This window comes from Papio anubis, chromosome 2 (genome assembly GCF_008728515.1).
Source record: "Papio anubis isolate 15944 chromosome 2, Panubis1.0, whole genome shotgun sequence".
NCBI classification, from domain to species: domain Eukaryota; kingdom Metazoa; phylum Chordata; class Mammalia; order Primates; family Cercopithecidae; genus Papio; species Papio anubis.
The window spans coordinates 88,775,873-88,787,540 of NC_044977.1; positions in this window are offsets into that span (position 1 = coordinate 88,775,873).

The window sequence follows — 11,668 nt, forward strand, 5'->3', positions numbered from 1 at the left end:
AACAAAAATGAATATATTCATACATGGAATAACATAGATGACTCTCAGAAACTTGGTGCTAAATGAAAGAAACTAGACTACCTATAGGTTCTTCCATTTATATAAAATTCTAAAACAGGTAAAACTAACAGGTAAAATGAACCACAATAGAAAATGAATCAGATGAATTCCTAGATGTAGGGGTTTTGCTTGCAAACAGCAAATGGAAACAAAGAGGAATGTGCTATATCTTGTTTTGGGTGGTGGTTACCAAGGAATATGGAACTGTGAAAATTCATCAAACCAAGCACTTAATGAAACCACAGAAAAGAACTTTGTTCTGTCTGTACTGATATGGAGTACAAGTGAAACAAATTGAGTTGATGGACAAATACTTATAAGCATATCATAATAGTACTATGAAAACAAGGGAATTAGGAAGACATACACAACCAAAATTTATCAATGATTATCTTTGATGAGGCCAGTAGAATTGGAGGGACAGGGCACACTCCCTCACTGTGGCTGAATCCCCTGTGTCTGTCCTGTCTGCAGGGCACCCAGTTATCAGCCTCCTGGGAGAACAGGACACACACAGAGAAGGATATCTCTGAGGCCCCAGCTATGGTACAAATGTCTTTGACTGCTCTCTTGTCACAGGCAGAAGATGAGTCAGCACAGCCACTGCAGAAGCAGGCACCATCTCTGCCTGAACCTAACCACTGAAAAGCCACCTGGTGCCACAGGTCAATGCTCAGTAGAAGGTCCTCTGGCCACGGCCTGAGGAGTCAGCATCAGGCCCTGGTCCCCCTCAGAGTTTCGGCCCAGGGGTCACTAAAGAGTACATTTGAAGTGTTTAGGGTGAGTACTGGGGAGGCTGCAGTGGGGCTCTGGGGGGAATGTAGGGAAGAGGAGGAGGCCAGTTAAGGCTGGGAGTGGATATCAAGGTGAAGATAGTAGGATGAGGGGCATGGAAAAGACAGGCGCTAGGTGGAGGGCAGGATAAGTGGTGAGACAAACCTGTGGGACCGGGAAGGTGCAGAAAGCATTTTTTGATGAAGTGATTGGACAATACCCACAGGGCCAGATTTGCATTTCTGAGTGCCTTTCTTTGGATCATGGCCTAGTGATTTTTTTTTTTACTGTATTGTTTGTTTTCAATTTCTTCAAGCAGAAACTTAAAATGTTTATTGATTAGCTTTTCTAGTTACCTTTAGCAAAAGGACCATTCCAGCTCCTTAGCATGTCATTACTAGAAGCAGGAGTCCGTCCATGCTGTATCCTTACCCACTCCTTTATTTTCAAATTCCCATCTCCTTCTGTGCACAAAATACATGTGTTTCTCTTTTGATCCAGCAAGAAAGTCTGTATTTTGATAGACACTACTACAAATTCATGGTTATTTTCATTTCTAATATGCTTTGACTTACTGCCATATTGCTTCATAATTTCCAGCTGTCGTTTTTTTTTTTCTTTCATTTTCACTTTTGTTGTCTTTTGTTGAATTGGCAAGGAATTGTTTGGATTTTTATTCTTTTTCCACTATAGAAGTTGAGGCAGACTGCACTTGCCCAGCCGGTATCCATTTTCCTTGTCTTTCTAACTAATGGAACCATGAATATTTGGAGTAGCAATATCTCCAGCCTGGTGGCACCTCCAGGGATTTGTCATGCAGAATTCCAGAAACAACCACCTTACAAAGCAAGACATGCAAGAGTAGGCATGGCTTTCATCAGTGATGGCAGAAAGTTGTTCTCTTACTGCTTTGGGAGGAGGAGGAGCTTCTGAAGAAAAGATCCCCTTAGAGAAGTGAGGCACAGGCCAAAGGCAATAGGTCCTGAGCAGAATCTTTGCAACCTGCCCTTGCCAATGGCGTTGGGCACCAGACGGAACCCTGGACCTGAAAATATACTATAGCTGCTCTGCAGATCCCCACTCCCACACCTTCCAACATACAGAAGGGACTTGGGGCTGAGGGAAGCATCACCCAGCTGCAAGGCATGAAGACCCCTGCATACCTCTCCACTGGCCCTCCCACCGCTCATGCAGGGCCCACCATGGAAAGACCCTACAGAGGGTTGCAGACCTCAGACTTCTGGGATGAAGGTTCACACAAACATCTGCGAGACACAGGTAGAGAGTGAGGGGCCTTGGGCATGGATGACAAAGCAGAGACAGTGAGAGACCACGTGAGAGATGGTTGCACCATAGGTGCCCAGAGACAGAGGGAGACTCAGCAAAGCAGTGGCCCAGCAGCACCCACCCAAGGCAGGCCCAGCAGAGGATGAGGCAGCCTGGGGGTAGGCCGGAGAGGGGACATGGGGGTGGACGAGGAGCACAGCTGCTTCTGAGGACATGGTAGGATTTAGAGGCTGTGTGCCCAATGACCTGCACTGGCGGAGGGACAGCCCTTTCCCCTGCCTACCCCTAGTTGTTTACCTACCCCCATGCCACCCCCATCACCATCCTCCCACGCCCCCCGAGTCCCTCTCCCTTCCCAGATCCCATGCCTGGTTCTCCCAGGAAGTGCTGAGCAGAGGGGAGGGAAGCCTCGTTGTTCAGCCCCAGGGTGGGGAGGCAGTAGGCACAGCTGCTGCCCTGCTCCTGCTCTGGCTTCCCCAGGGGCTGGCTCTGACTGGCTGCTCCCCCACTGTATCCCCCACCATAAGGCACAGCGTCTGTCCTGCCGTTGCCCAGCTGAAGTGCCATGTCCTCCTGGCTCCTTGCTAAGCACTCTGCCGGCCCTGAGGGCCCTGCCAAACACAGGCCTGTGGAATCCTGGTCTTCCTAGCTGGCCCTGGCTGCAGCCGGATTCTCTGATGTCTTGCTCTGAATGGAGATGCCTGGTCAGGGGCTGTGAAAAATAAAGCCCAGTTTTTACACTCTCTGGGGAAAGGGGTTGAAACAGTCCTCCTGCCTCTGTTGGCATCCCAGTCAGCCTTAGCACTAGGGCCTCTTTTAGAGACAAGTTTCACCAGATCTGTTGTCAGGGGCAGCAGCCAAGGGTCAGCCTGGGCCAGGCCTTCTTTTATGCAACAGATCTCCCACAAGTGGCCATCAGATTGGCAAATCTGGGGTTAGCTAGGTTTTCCTACAGCCAGGCCTATGTCATTGCATTCTCTATTTCAAGTTCCATCTGGCTTGCTGTGACTTTGCAGACCGGGCAGGTGTGATAGGAAGTGAGGAAGGGCCTGGTAATACTGTCTGGGGTTCCGAATCCAACTACAAAAAATGGGCCTTCTGGTATGCTGACAAATGGGCCTCTAAAAGGTATGCACATGAAATCCCTAGAATCTGTGACTGTTATCTATGACAAAAGATGTGATTAACTTAAGGGTCTTGTGAGGAAGGATTTATCCTGGATTACCTGCGTGGGACCTAAATATAGTCATAGGTACTGTATTTAGGTACTGAATGGCAGAGGAAGTTTTAAGAGAGACACACTTTAGACAAGGTGATGTGAAGAGGAAGGCAGGGACAGGAGGGATGTGACCTCAAGCCAAGGAATGCTGGGAACTACCAGAAGCTGGAAGTGACAAGGAAGGAAATCTCCCCTAGAGCTTCCGGAAGGAGCTTGGCCCTCCTGACACCTGGATTTCAGCCTCTAGCCTCCAGAACCGTAAGAGAACGTATTTCTTTTCTTTTAAGCCACCAGGTATGTGGTAATTGTTACAGCAGCCACATAAACAAATAGACCTCTTAATTTTTTTTTGTTTTTTGAGATGAAGTTTTGCTCTTGTTGCCCAGGCTGGAGTGCAATGGCACGATCTCAGCTCACTGCAACCGCCGCCTCCTGGGTTCAAGCAATTCTCCAGCCTCAGCCTCTAGAGTAGCTGGGATTACAGGCACCTGCCACCATGCCTGGCTAATTTCTGTGTTTTTAGTAGAGACGGGGTATCTCCATGTTGGCCAAGCTGGTCTCAAACTCCTGACCTCAGGTGATCCATGTGCATTGGCCTCCCAAAGTGCTGGGATTACAGGCATGAGCCACCGTGCCCAGCTTAGACCTCTTAACTTTTAAATAAACCAATAAATTCCCTTTTTTGGCTTCCAAGTCTATTTTCTGTCATTTGCAACCAAAAGAGTCTTAATTTAGACAATAACTTAAAAGAAGGGAGACAGGCAAAAGAAAAGGATGGATTGTTATATAGGAATCAGTGGATGAGAGAAGGACACTTTCAGGGTAGAGGAAAGGAAGACGATGAGTGTGTGCCAGTGTGATGATGTGGACACTGTTGTGGGAAGTGAAAGACTGGTGGAAGTAGCAATGGAAATTTTATCCAGGCCACAATCGTGACAATAATAATTGACAGAGCTGCTGTGGTCAGAATGTTTGTGTCCTTTCAAAATTCATATGTTGAAACCTAATCTCTAATGTAATAGTATTAAGAGGTGGGGCTTTGGGAGGCTGTATCCTCATGAATGGGATTCGTATCTTTATAGTAGCACCTTGAGGGAGTCATTTTGGCCTTCTATCATGTGAGGACGCACATTTGCCCCTGTGAGGACAGAGCAACACGGTGCCGTCCATAAAACAGAGCAAGCCTTCACCTTCCTCTGCAAACACATTGATCTTGGACTTCCCAGTGTCCAGAACTGTGAGAAATAAATTTCTACATCCCATGCCTGGATCTCCCAGGAAGTGGCCAGGGACACAGGCTGAGAGTGAGGGACTATACGCTGTGCTATAAAATTACCCAGTCTAGGGTATTTTTATAGCACAGCATGAATGGCCTAAGACAAGAGCCATTATAGTAATAAATTAGGGAGTAGGAACATCATGACATTCTCAACTGTGTGTGTGAGTGTGTGCATGCGTGAGGTGTGGAGGAGTCAGAGAGAGACAGAGAAACAGAGACCGAGAGAGATTAAGCTAATCTGAGACGTGACGTAGGAATTGTCCACCTAAGGTTGCCTGAAAACCTAAATGATGGGGCATCAGCTTTTTGAGAGGAAAGAGGAACACAAATGATGGTAAGTCAAATGCCAATAACTTATAGAGCAAAAATAGAACCTACTCATTTATGCAAAGACATAGAGACCCTGGCTGTATACTAAGGGGAGACAAAGTAACACAGAGTTGGAGGCAGAGGATTAGAAAATGTAGAACTTGCCCAAGGAAGGAAGGAGAAAGTAAAAGGAGAAGAAATGAGTGGCTTCCTCTCAAATCCATGAAGTTGCTGAATGTGCAGACAAACCCTTTATCCGTGAGTGGAAGGGCAAGTGTCCAGCTATAGGGGATGTTCAGTCATGAGGGGGGATCCAGCCATGGGTGGGGATGTCTAGTCATTGGTGATTATGTTCAGTCAGGAAGGGGATGTCTAGCCATGACTGTGAATGTCCAGACACAGGAGGATGTAAGCCACAGGAGGAGATGTCTAGCCATTGGTAGCATGTCCAGTCATGGAGGAATGTCCACACATTGGCAGAATGTCCAGCCATGGAGGAAGCACTCCCAGCCATGGTGAGGATGTCCAGCTATGGTTGGATGTGCAGTAACGGGAGGAGGTCCAGCCACTGGGGCAATACTCAGCCATGATTAGGATGTCCGTTCATGAGTAAAAAAGTGTCAAGAGCTCAGCTGAGCTAAAGAGAGCTGAACTGAGAGGCATCAGAGGAGGTGATTAAGACAACAAGCCAAAATGAAAGTAAGGGTGAAGTTGTTAATTACCTGCTGCAATACAAGCAAGAGGCTAAACTAGAGCCAGTGCCCACTCTCCCATATTCCTTTTCCCTCATACTGGAAAAAGGATACCGGTACAGCATACCGGTTGAGGGTCAGGTGGATCAGCATAGATGCAGGGATGGGCAGTCTTACTGCCAAAGGAGCCCTGAATAAAAGGCGTCTGCAGTTTTATGAACCCAGAAGCTGGGTAAAAGGAGAGAATGAAGGGCTAGGGGTGGAAACAGACTGAGTACGAAGTCAAAGCAGTGAAAAATATCTTTAAGCACACCGCAACCCACCCACTTAAGGATATATTGGCAGAAGCACTTAGAGAAAGCCTCAGCTGAAGGTCTGCAAGAATGAGGCCTCCAAATGAAGCTGCCTGGACTACAATGAGATAAGTACTATATGAGTAAGAGCATAGCAAGCCAGAGGGGCCTTATTCCTTAACTGTAACTCCTTTCAGAGATTGCAATGCTTTGGTTGCACACCAAGTCTGATGCAGGGAGGGCAGCCTTCTCCCATGAGGCCTGCCAAATAATGCTTTTGTCGTTGCCTGTGTTTAGGCCTGAAAAGTCACAGGAGCTGGACTCTTCAATGTCCATGCATGAGTAGGGATGTCCAGCTATGAATGGGAATGTCCACCCTTGAATGGGGATATCCAACCAATACATCAGGGTAACCAAACATGTGAATATGCCTAATTATGTGTAGAGATGTCTATTCAAGGACATAAACAACCATGCATGGGGACGATCCTCCCAGCAGAGGGAATGTCTAACCATGTATGAAGATTTGTCCGATAATGTGAGAGAACGTCCATCCTTGAACAGAAATATCTAAACCTCATACCAAGGCTGGACACTTGGACTTTGGCTCTGACATACATCATGTCAGCCTTGGCCTCTGTTTCTAATTTACAGAGTGTATCAGTGGAATATGGTCATCGTCAGCATGGATTGGAAGTCCTTGGAGTCTGAAGACTTGAGGAGTTTGTGAGACGCAAAAACACAGGCCAGATCTTTATCAAAAAAGGGAGCCAGTTTTCCTCACAGGGACTCTTCACACCAAGATTTCAATGTGGAACCCAGCTGGTTGGAAGTGATTTCATATTGTTCCTGGAAAAGGCTGTGGGTCTGGAAGATGTACTATCAACAGTGGGCCTGGATCATTCACCATAGCACTTGACAGAGGTGTGGGTGGATATACCACATGCAAAGCAAAACTGCAGCCTGGTTTATATAGAATCCCTGCCTCCACCTCTAAGCTGCCAGCCATTTCTGTTCCAGCAGCCTTGCCAGTCTTGGCCTCAACCAGCACTAAATGATCAAAGTTATGAGCACAGCATACAGCAGCATATCATACCTAAGCCAAATCTTCATGGTTGCTTTGTTCTGCTGTGTGTTCTTTAGTTTTAGGAAGCATAGGTACTTAGAGACATATAACTACCCACACCTCACCCCCAGTGCCTGCCAAGAAGGGGCACTGGCTCACTCTTAACAATCCACCCTTCCTTGGGTAGTTCCAGAGAAACGGGCGGGTGCCAATATAAATCTGGAAGTTTTGAGTTTATGTCCTGCTTCTCACAGATGATGACCTACATTCTCATCTGAGAGACACATCTGTCCTATTCTCCTCAGAGGTGCGGGATCTAGGAGAAAGCATATGATGAACAGGAGTATACCGTGTTAGTATGAGGAACCCTGTTCATGATACCAAGACCTTTTAGATTTCTTGGACTTTATTATTTTTTTCCTTGATCTTTTATTCCCTTTTCATTATTTTCTGTCCTTATCTCTATTATTTTTCTCCTACTTTTACTGGGTTTAAATTGCTTTTTTAATTTTAAGATGGATAATTACCTCATGGTTTTCTACCTTTCCTAATGCATACATTTGAAATAATAAGTTTCCCTCTAAGCAAGTTTTAGCTGCATCCTACAATTTTGAATATGTAGTGTTTTGTTATCATTCAGTTTGAAATATCTTCAGTTTAAAGTATCTTCTAATTACTATTTTGATGTCTTCTTTGGCTTCTGAGTTGTAAAGAAGGATGTTGCTCAATTTCTAAAGATTTGGAAATTTTCTAGTTGTTTTTATTGTTATTGATTTCTGGCTTAATTCAATTGTGCTCATAGAACATAATCTCTATGACTTATATTCATTAAAACTTGTTGAGGCTTTCTTTAAGGCTCAGCATATGGTCAATTTTGGTAAACATTCAATATGTACTTGAAAATAATGATTCAACCACAGCAGTTGGGTGCGGTATTCTATATATGCTGATCAAGTCAATGCTGTTAATTGTGTTGTTTAAATATTCCATATGCTTACTTACTAATTGCTTTTCTTCTTATTCTATCAGACACTGAAGGAAGTATGTTAGAAAGGCCCACTACATTGTAAGTGTACATATTCCTCATTGTGATTCTGTCAATTCTTGATTTATATATTTTATACCTATATTATTAGGTGCACACAGATTTATAATTAGTATATCAACCTGTGGGTGAATATTTGTCACTATAAAGTGATCATCTTTATTTCTAGATGCTTTTTGCATTAAAATATGCTTTGTATGATATGATTAATTAGACCAAGTTTCTTTGGTTAGTGTATTTGTCTGGTTTATAATTTTCCATCTTTTTACTTTCAATCTTTCTAAAATCTTTGTATTTTAGAGATGCCTCTTATAAGCAGCATGCTCTTTTGTTTAAAATCCAGTCTGACAATCTTTATCTTCCAATTAGAGCCCTTTGTCCTTTTACGTTTAATGTAATTATTGGTGTATGTTTCAATCTACTGTCTTACTTATTTGCTTCATCCGTTATATATGTTTTCTCTTTCTCTCTCTCTGTCCTTTCTTTCCTTCTTTTGACTTGATTTTTTAAATTATTCCACTTCCCCCACTACCCTCAACTTCATTAACTTGGGAGTTAAACACTTTTTTTTTTTTTTTTTACTATTTACTTAGTGATTACCTTAGACTAGCACTGTCCAATAGAAATATAATGCATGCTGCAAATATAATAATATAATCTGTGAGCCATATATGTAATTTTAAATTTTCTAATAGCCAAGTAAATAAAGGAAAGAAAAAGGTGAACTTAATTTTAATAATACAATTAATGTAAGATATCAAAATATTATCATTTCAACATGTAATCAATATAACATTAATAATGGTATCATTTTCCTTTCTTTTATTCTCCTTTTTTTATTTTCTTGCCCTAAGTCTTTGAAATCTGGTGTATATTTTACATTTACAGTATATCTGAAGTAGGACTGATCACATTTCTAAGTGCCAATAGCCACATGTGGCTAGGGGCTACCGTAGTTAACAAAACAACCTTGTAATACAATATGCATCCTCAACTTATCAAAGTCTAATATAAATGTAGTACTTTTACCTTACCACTTCTCAGACATTCAAGGAGCTCAGAATATTTTTATTTTATTTAATTGTCTCCCCAAATTATATAATTATTGCTTAATGTAGCATATTCATTTGAATTTTTCCAAATATTTACTATTTTCATTGATTCTTAATCTGTCTGCCATTTAGGCTCATTTTCTTTGCACCTGAAGAATACCCTTTCATATTTCTTTAAGTGTGATTAATTTTCTCAACTTTTGTTAAAAGTTCTGTATTTCACCCTAATTATTGAAGAATGGTTTCAACAGGTAGGTCAGTAGTTATTGTTTATTGCTTTCAGTACAATGTGATTTCACTGTCTTCTTGCTTTCATTGCTTCTGTTAAAAAGTCAGCTATTAGTCTAATTATTCTATATATTTTCTCCTAACCTATCTTCCAGTTCAATAATTCTCTCTTTGTCTAATCTGCTGAAACTTACCCACTGAATTTTTAATTGAGTTATTGTGTTTTTCTGTTCTAAAATTCCCATATGATACTTTCTGAAAGATTGTAATTTCCTGCTGAATTCTCATTTTGCCTTCTATTTTCTTTAACACATTAAGGTATAGAGTGCTCACAAATTTTAAAATGTGTATAACTTCATGACCTGGTTCCTCTGTGAGTCTGTTTTTGTTGTCAATTATTTCTCGTGTTTTGGGTGGGGTTTTTCTGTTTTGTTTTTAAGTTTGGGTTTTTTTTTAATGGAGTGCTGGGTGGTTGTATAAAAAACATTTTAAAAACAAGTTGAGGTCTGAGATTATGCTACCTTCCTTCAGAGGCAATGTACGTTTGCTTCTGGTAGGTGACTGGAGCATTAACAATCCTGGATCACTTTAACCCAGTTTCAGAGATTAAGATGTGAAACAGGGCGTCCACCATGGGAAATGGGGGCATATTTTAAATCCACCTTTCTTCTGGTATGGTATAGCCCTGTTGGCTCTCACTGCTAAATATTGGGGATTTACTAGTGTGCCCCCATCCTTAGCAGGCCTGGTCTCCAACTTCAGAGCCTCCTTACACAGAAACTGTCAAAAATTCTGCCTAAAATTTCAGCTCCTTGGCTTTTCAACTGCCTTCTCACCACCCCTCCCACTCCCTCTACCACTACCCAGGAAGATGAGGAACGAGATGCCAGTGTTTACTGATCAGGGTGACCCTTTTTATTTTTGGGTTCTGGATCCACACAGGAGGCACAGTTCAGCATCCTCAGGACACTTAAGTTTCTGATAGTAATAATCTGGGTTTCTCTTTTTTATATGGAGTACCTACTTACCTTCTGCTTCCCTTAAAATATTTCTTCAACTTTCTGGGTCTCAATTATAGTTGCCTATGCATTTTTGTAGAGTTGATTTTATAGAGAAAGAGATAGGTTTGCATAAGATATGATTCTTTCTCCTTTTGGCTTATAACAATGACATCCACAACCCTAGCTTCCTAATCAGTCTCAGAGTCTATGAATTTCCAGGGTCCCTCTCATCCTGGGATAGTCATGGGATACTTCTGCCAACTGGGTGGATACAGTTATGGGTTTCCTATACAATGGCAAATGCCCAAAGCTTGTTTTTAGATGGTTCAGTCACCAGGCATGGGTAAAGGTGATGAAAAATTAAGATGGAAAGTGACTACAGCCCAGGGATTAGGGTGCTGGCCATATAACCGAGTCTTCTTCAGGGAGAGGCTCTGTGGACAAGAATGTAACACTTGTCTGTTTCCCTCCTGTCAAAGATAGGGACATAAGTAAAAATACGTGAAACCTGAATCCCATCACTCACCAAGTTCTCCTCCTGTGTGGTCCGGGCACAGTTCTTTCCTGATATAGTCTTTTATGAAAACAGAAAGTCCGGGCTTGGTAGCTCATACTTATAATCCCAGCACTTTGGGAGGCCAAGGCGGGTGGATCCTTTGAGCCCAGGTATTCAAGACCAGCCTGGGCAACATGGCAAGATCTTATCTCTATAAAAAATTTAAAAATTAGCCAGGGCATGGTGGCACACACCTGTAGTCCCAGCTACTCAGGAGGCTGAGGTGGGAGGATTGCTTGAGCCTAGGAGGCAGAGGTTGCGGTGAAACAAGATTGCACCACTGCACTCCAGCCTGGGCGACAGAGTGAGACCATCTCAAAAAAAAAAGGACCAAGACCACATTGCCCCTTGAGGGCCCTCTCTGTACCCTCTTCTCAGGCCCTAACTGGCCCTGGACATGCTTCCCTTGGCCCTGATCCTTTGTCCTTGGTCTGTTTTCTTTTCTGTGCTTTTGTGGGTACTTGAGGATTTCTCTCACATCAAATCTAGATGCTGCCCAGCTCTTCAGCTTTCCTCAATGCTTCCCAGAGAGGCACACTATTCCTCTTTGTTTTCAAGGTTTCATACAGGGGAACACACAAAAAAGTGGGGATTGTAACAAAGTTTACAGCATTCATATAGTACTGATTCCCAAACCCTTGCTCCTTACTGCACATGAGACAGTATAGGAAACCCAGGTATTCACATGCTTGTTTTGACATCTCAGGGCTGATGCATCTATTTCCTTCCAGAAGAAGCCAGAAATCTCAAGATTAGCTGTGACAGTTAGCATCAGGTGGAGGGACAAGTCCCACTAAGACTTCCTGG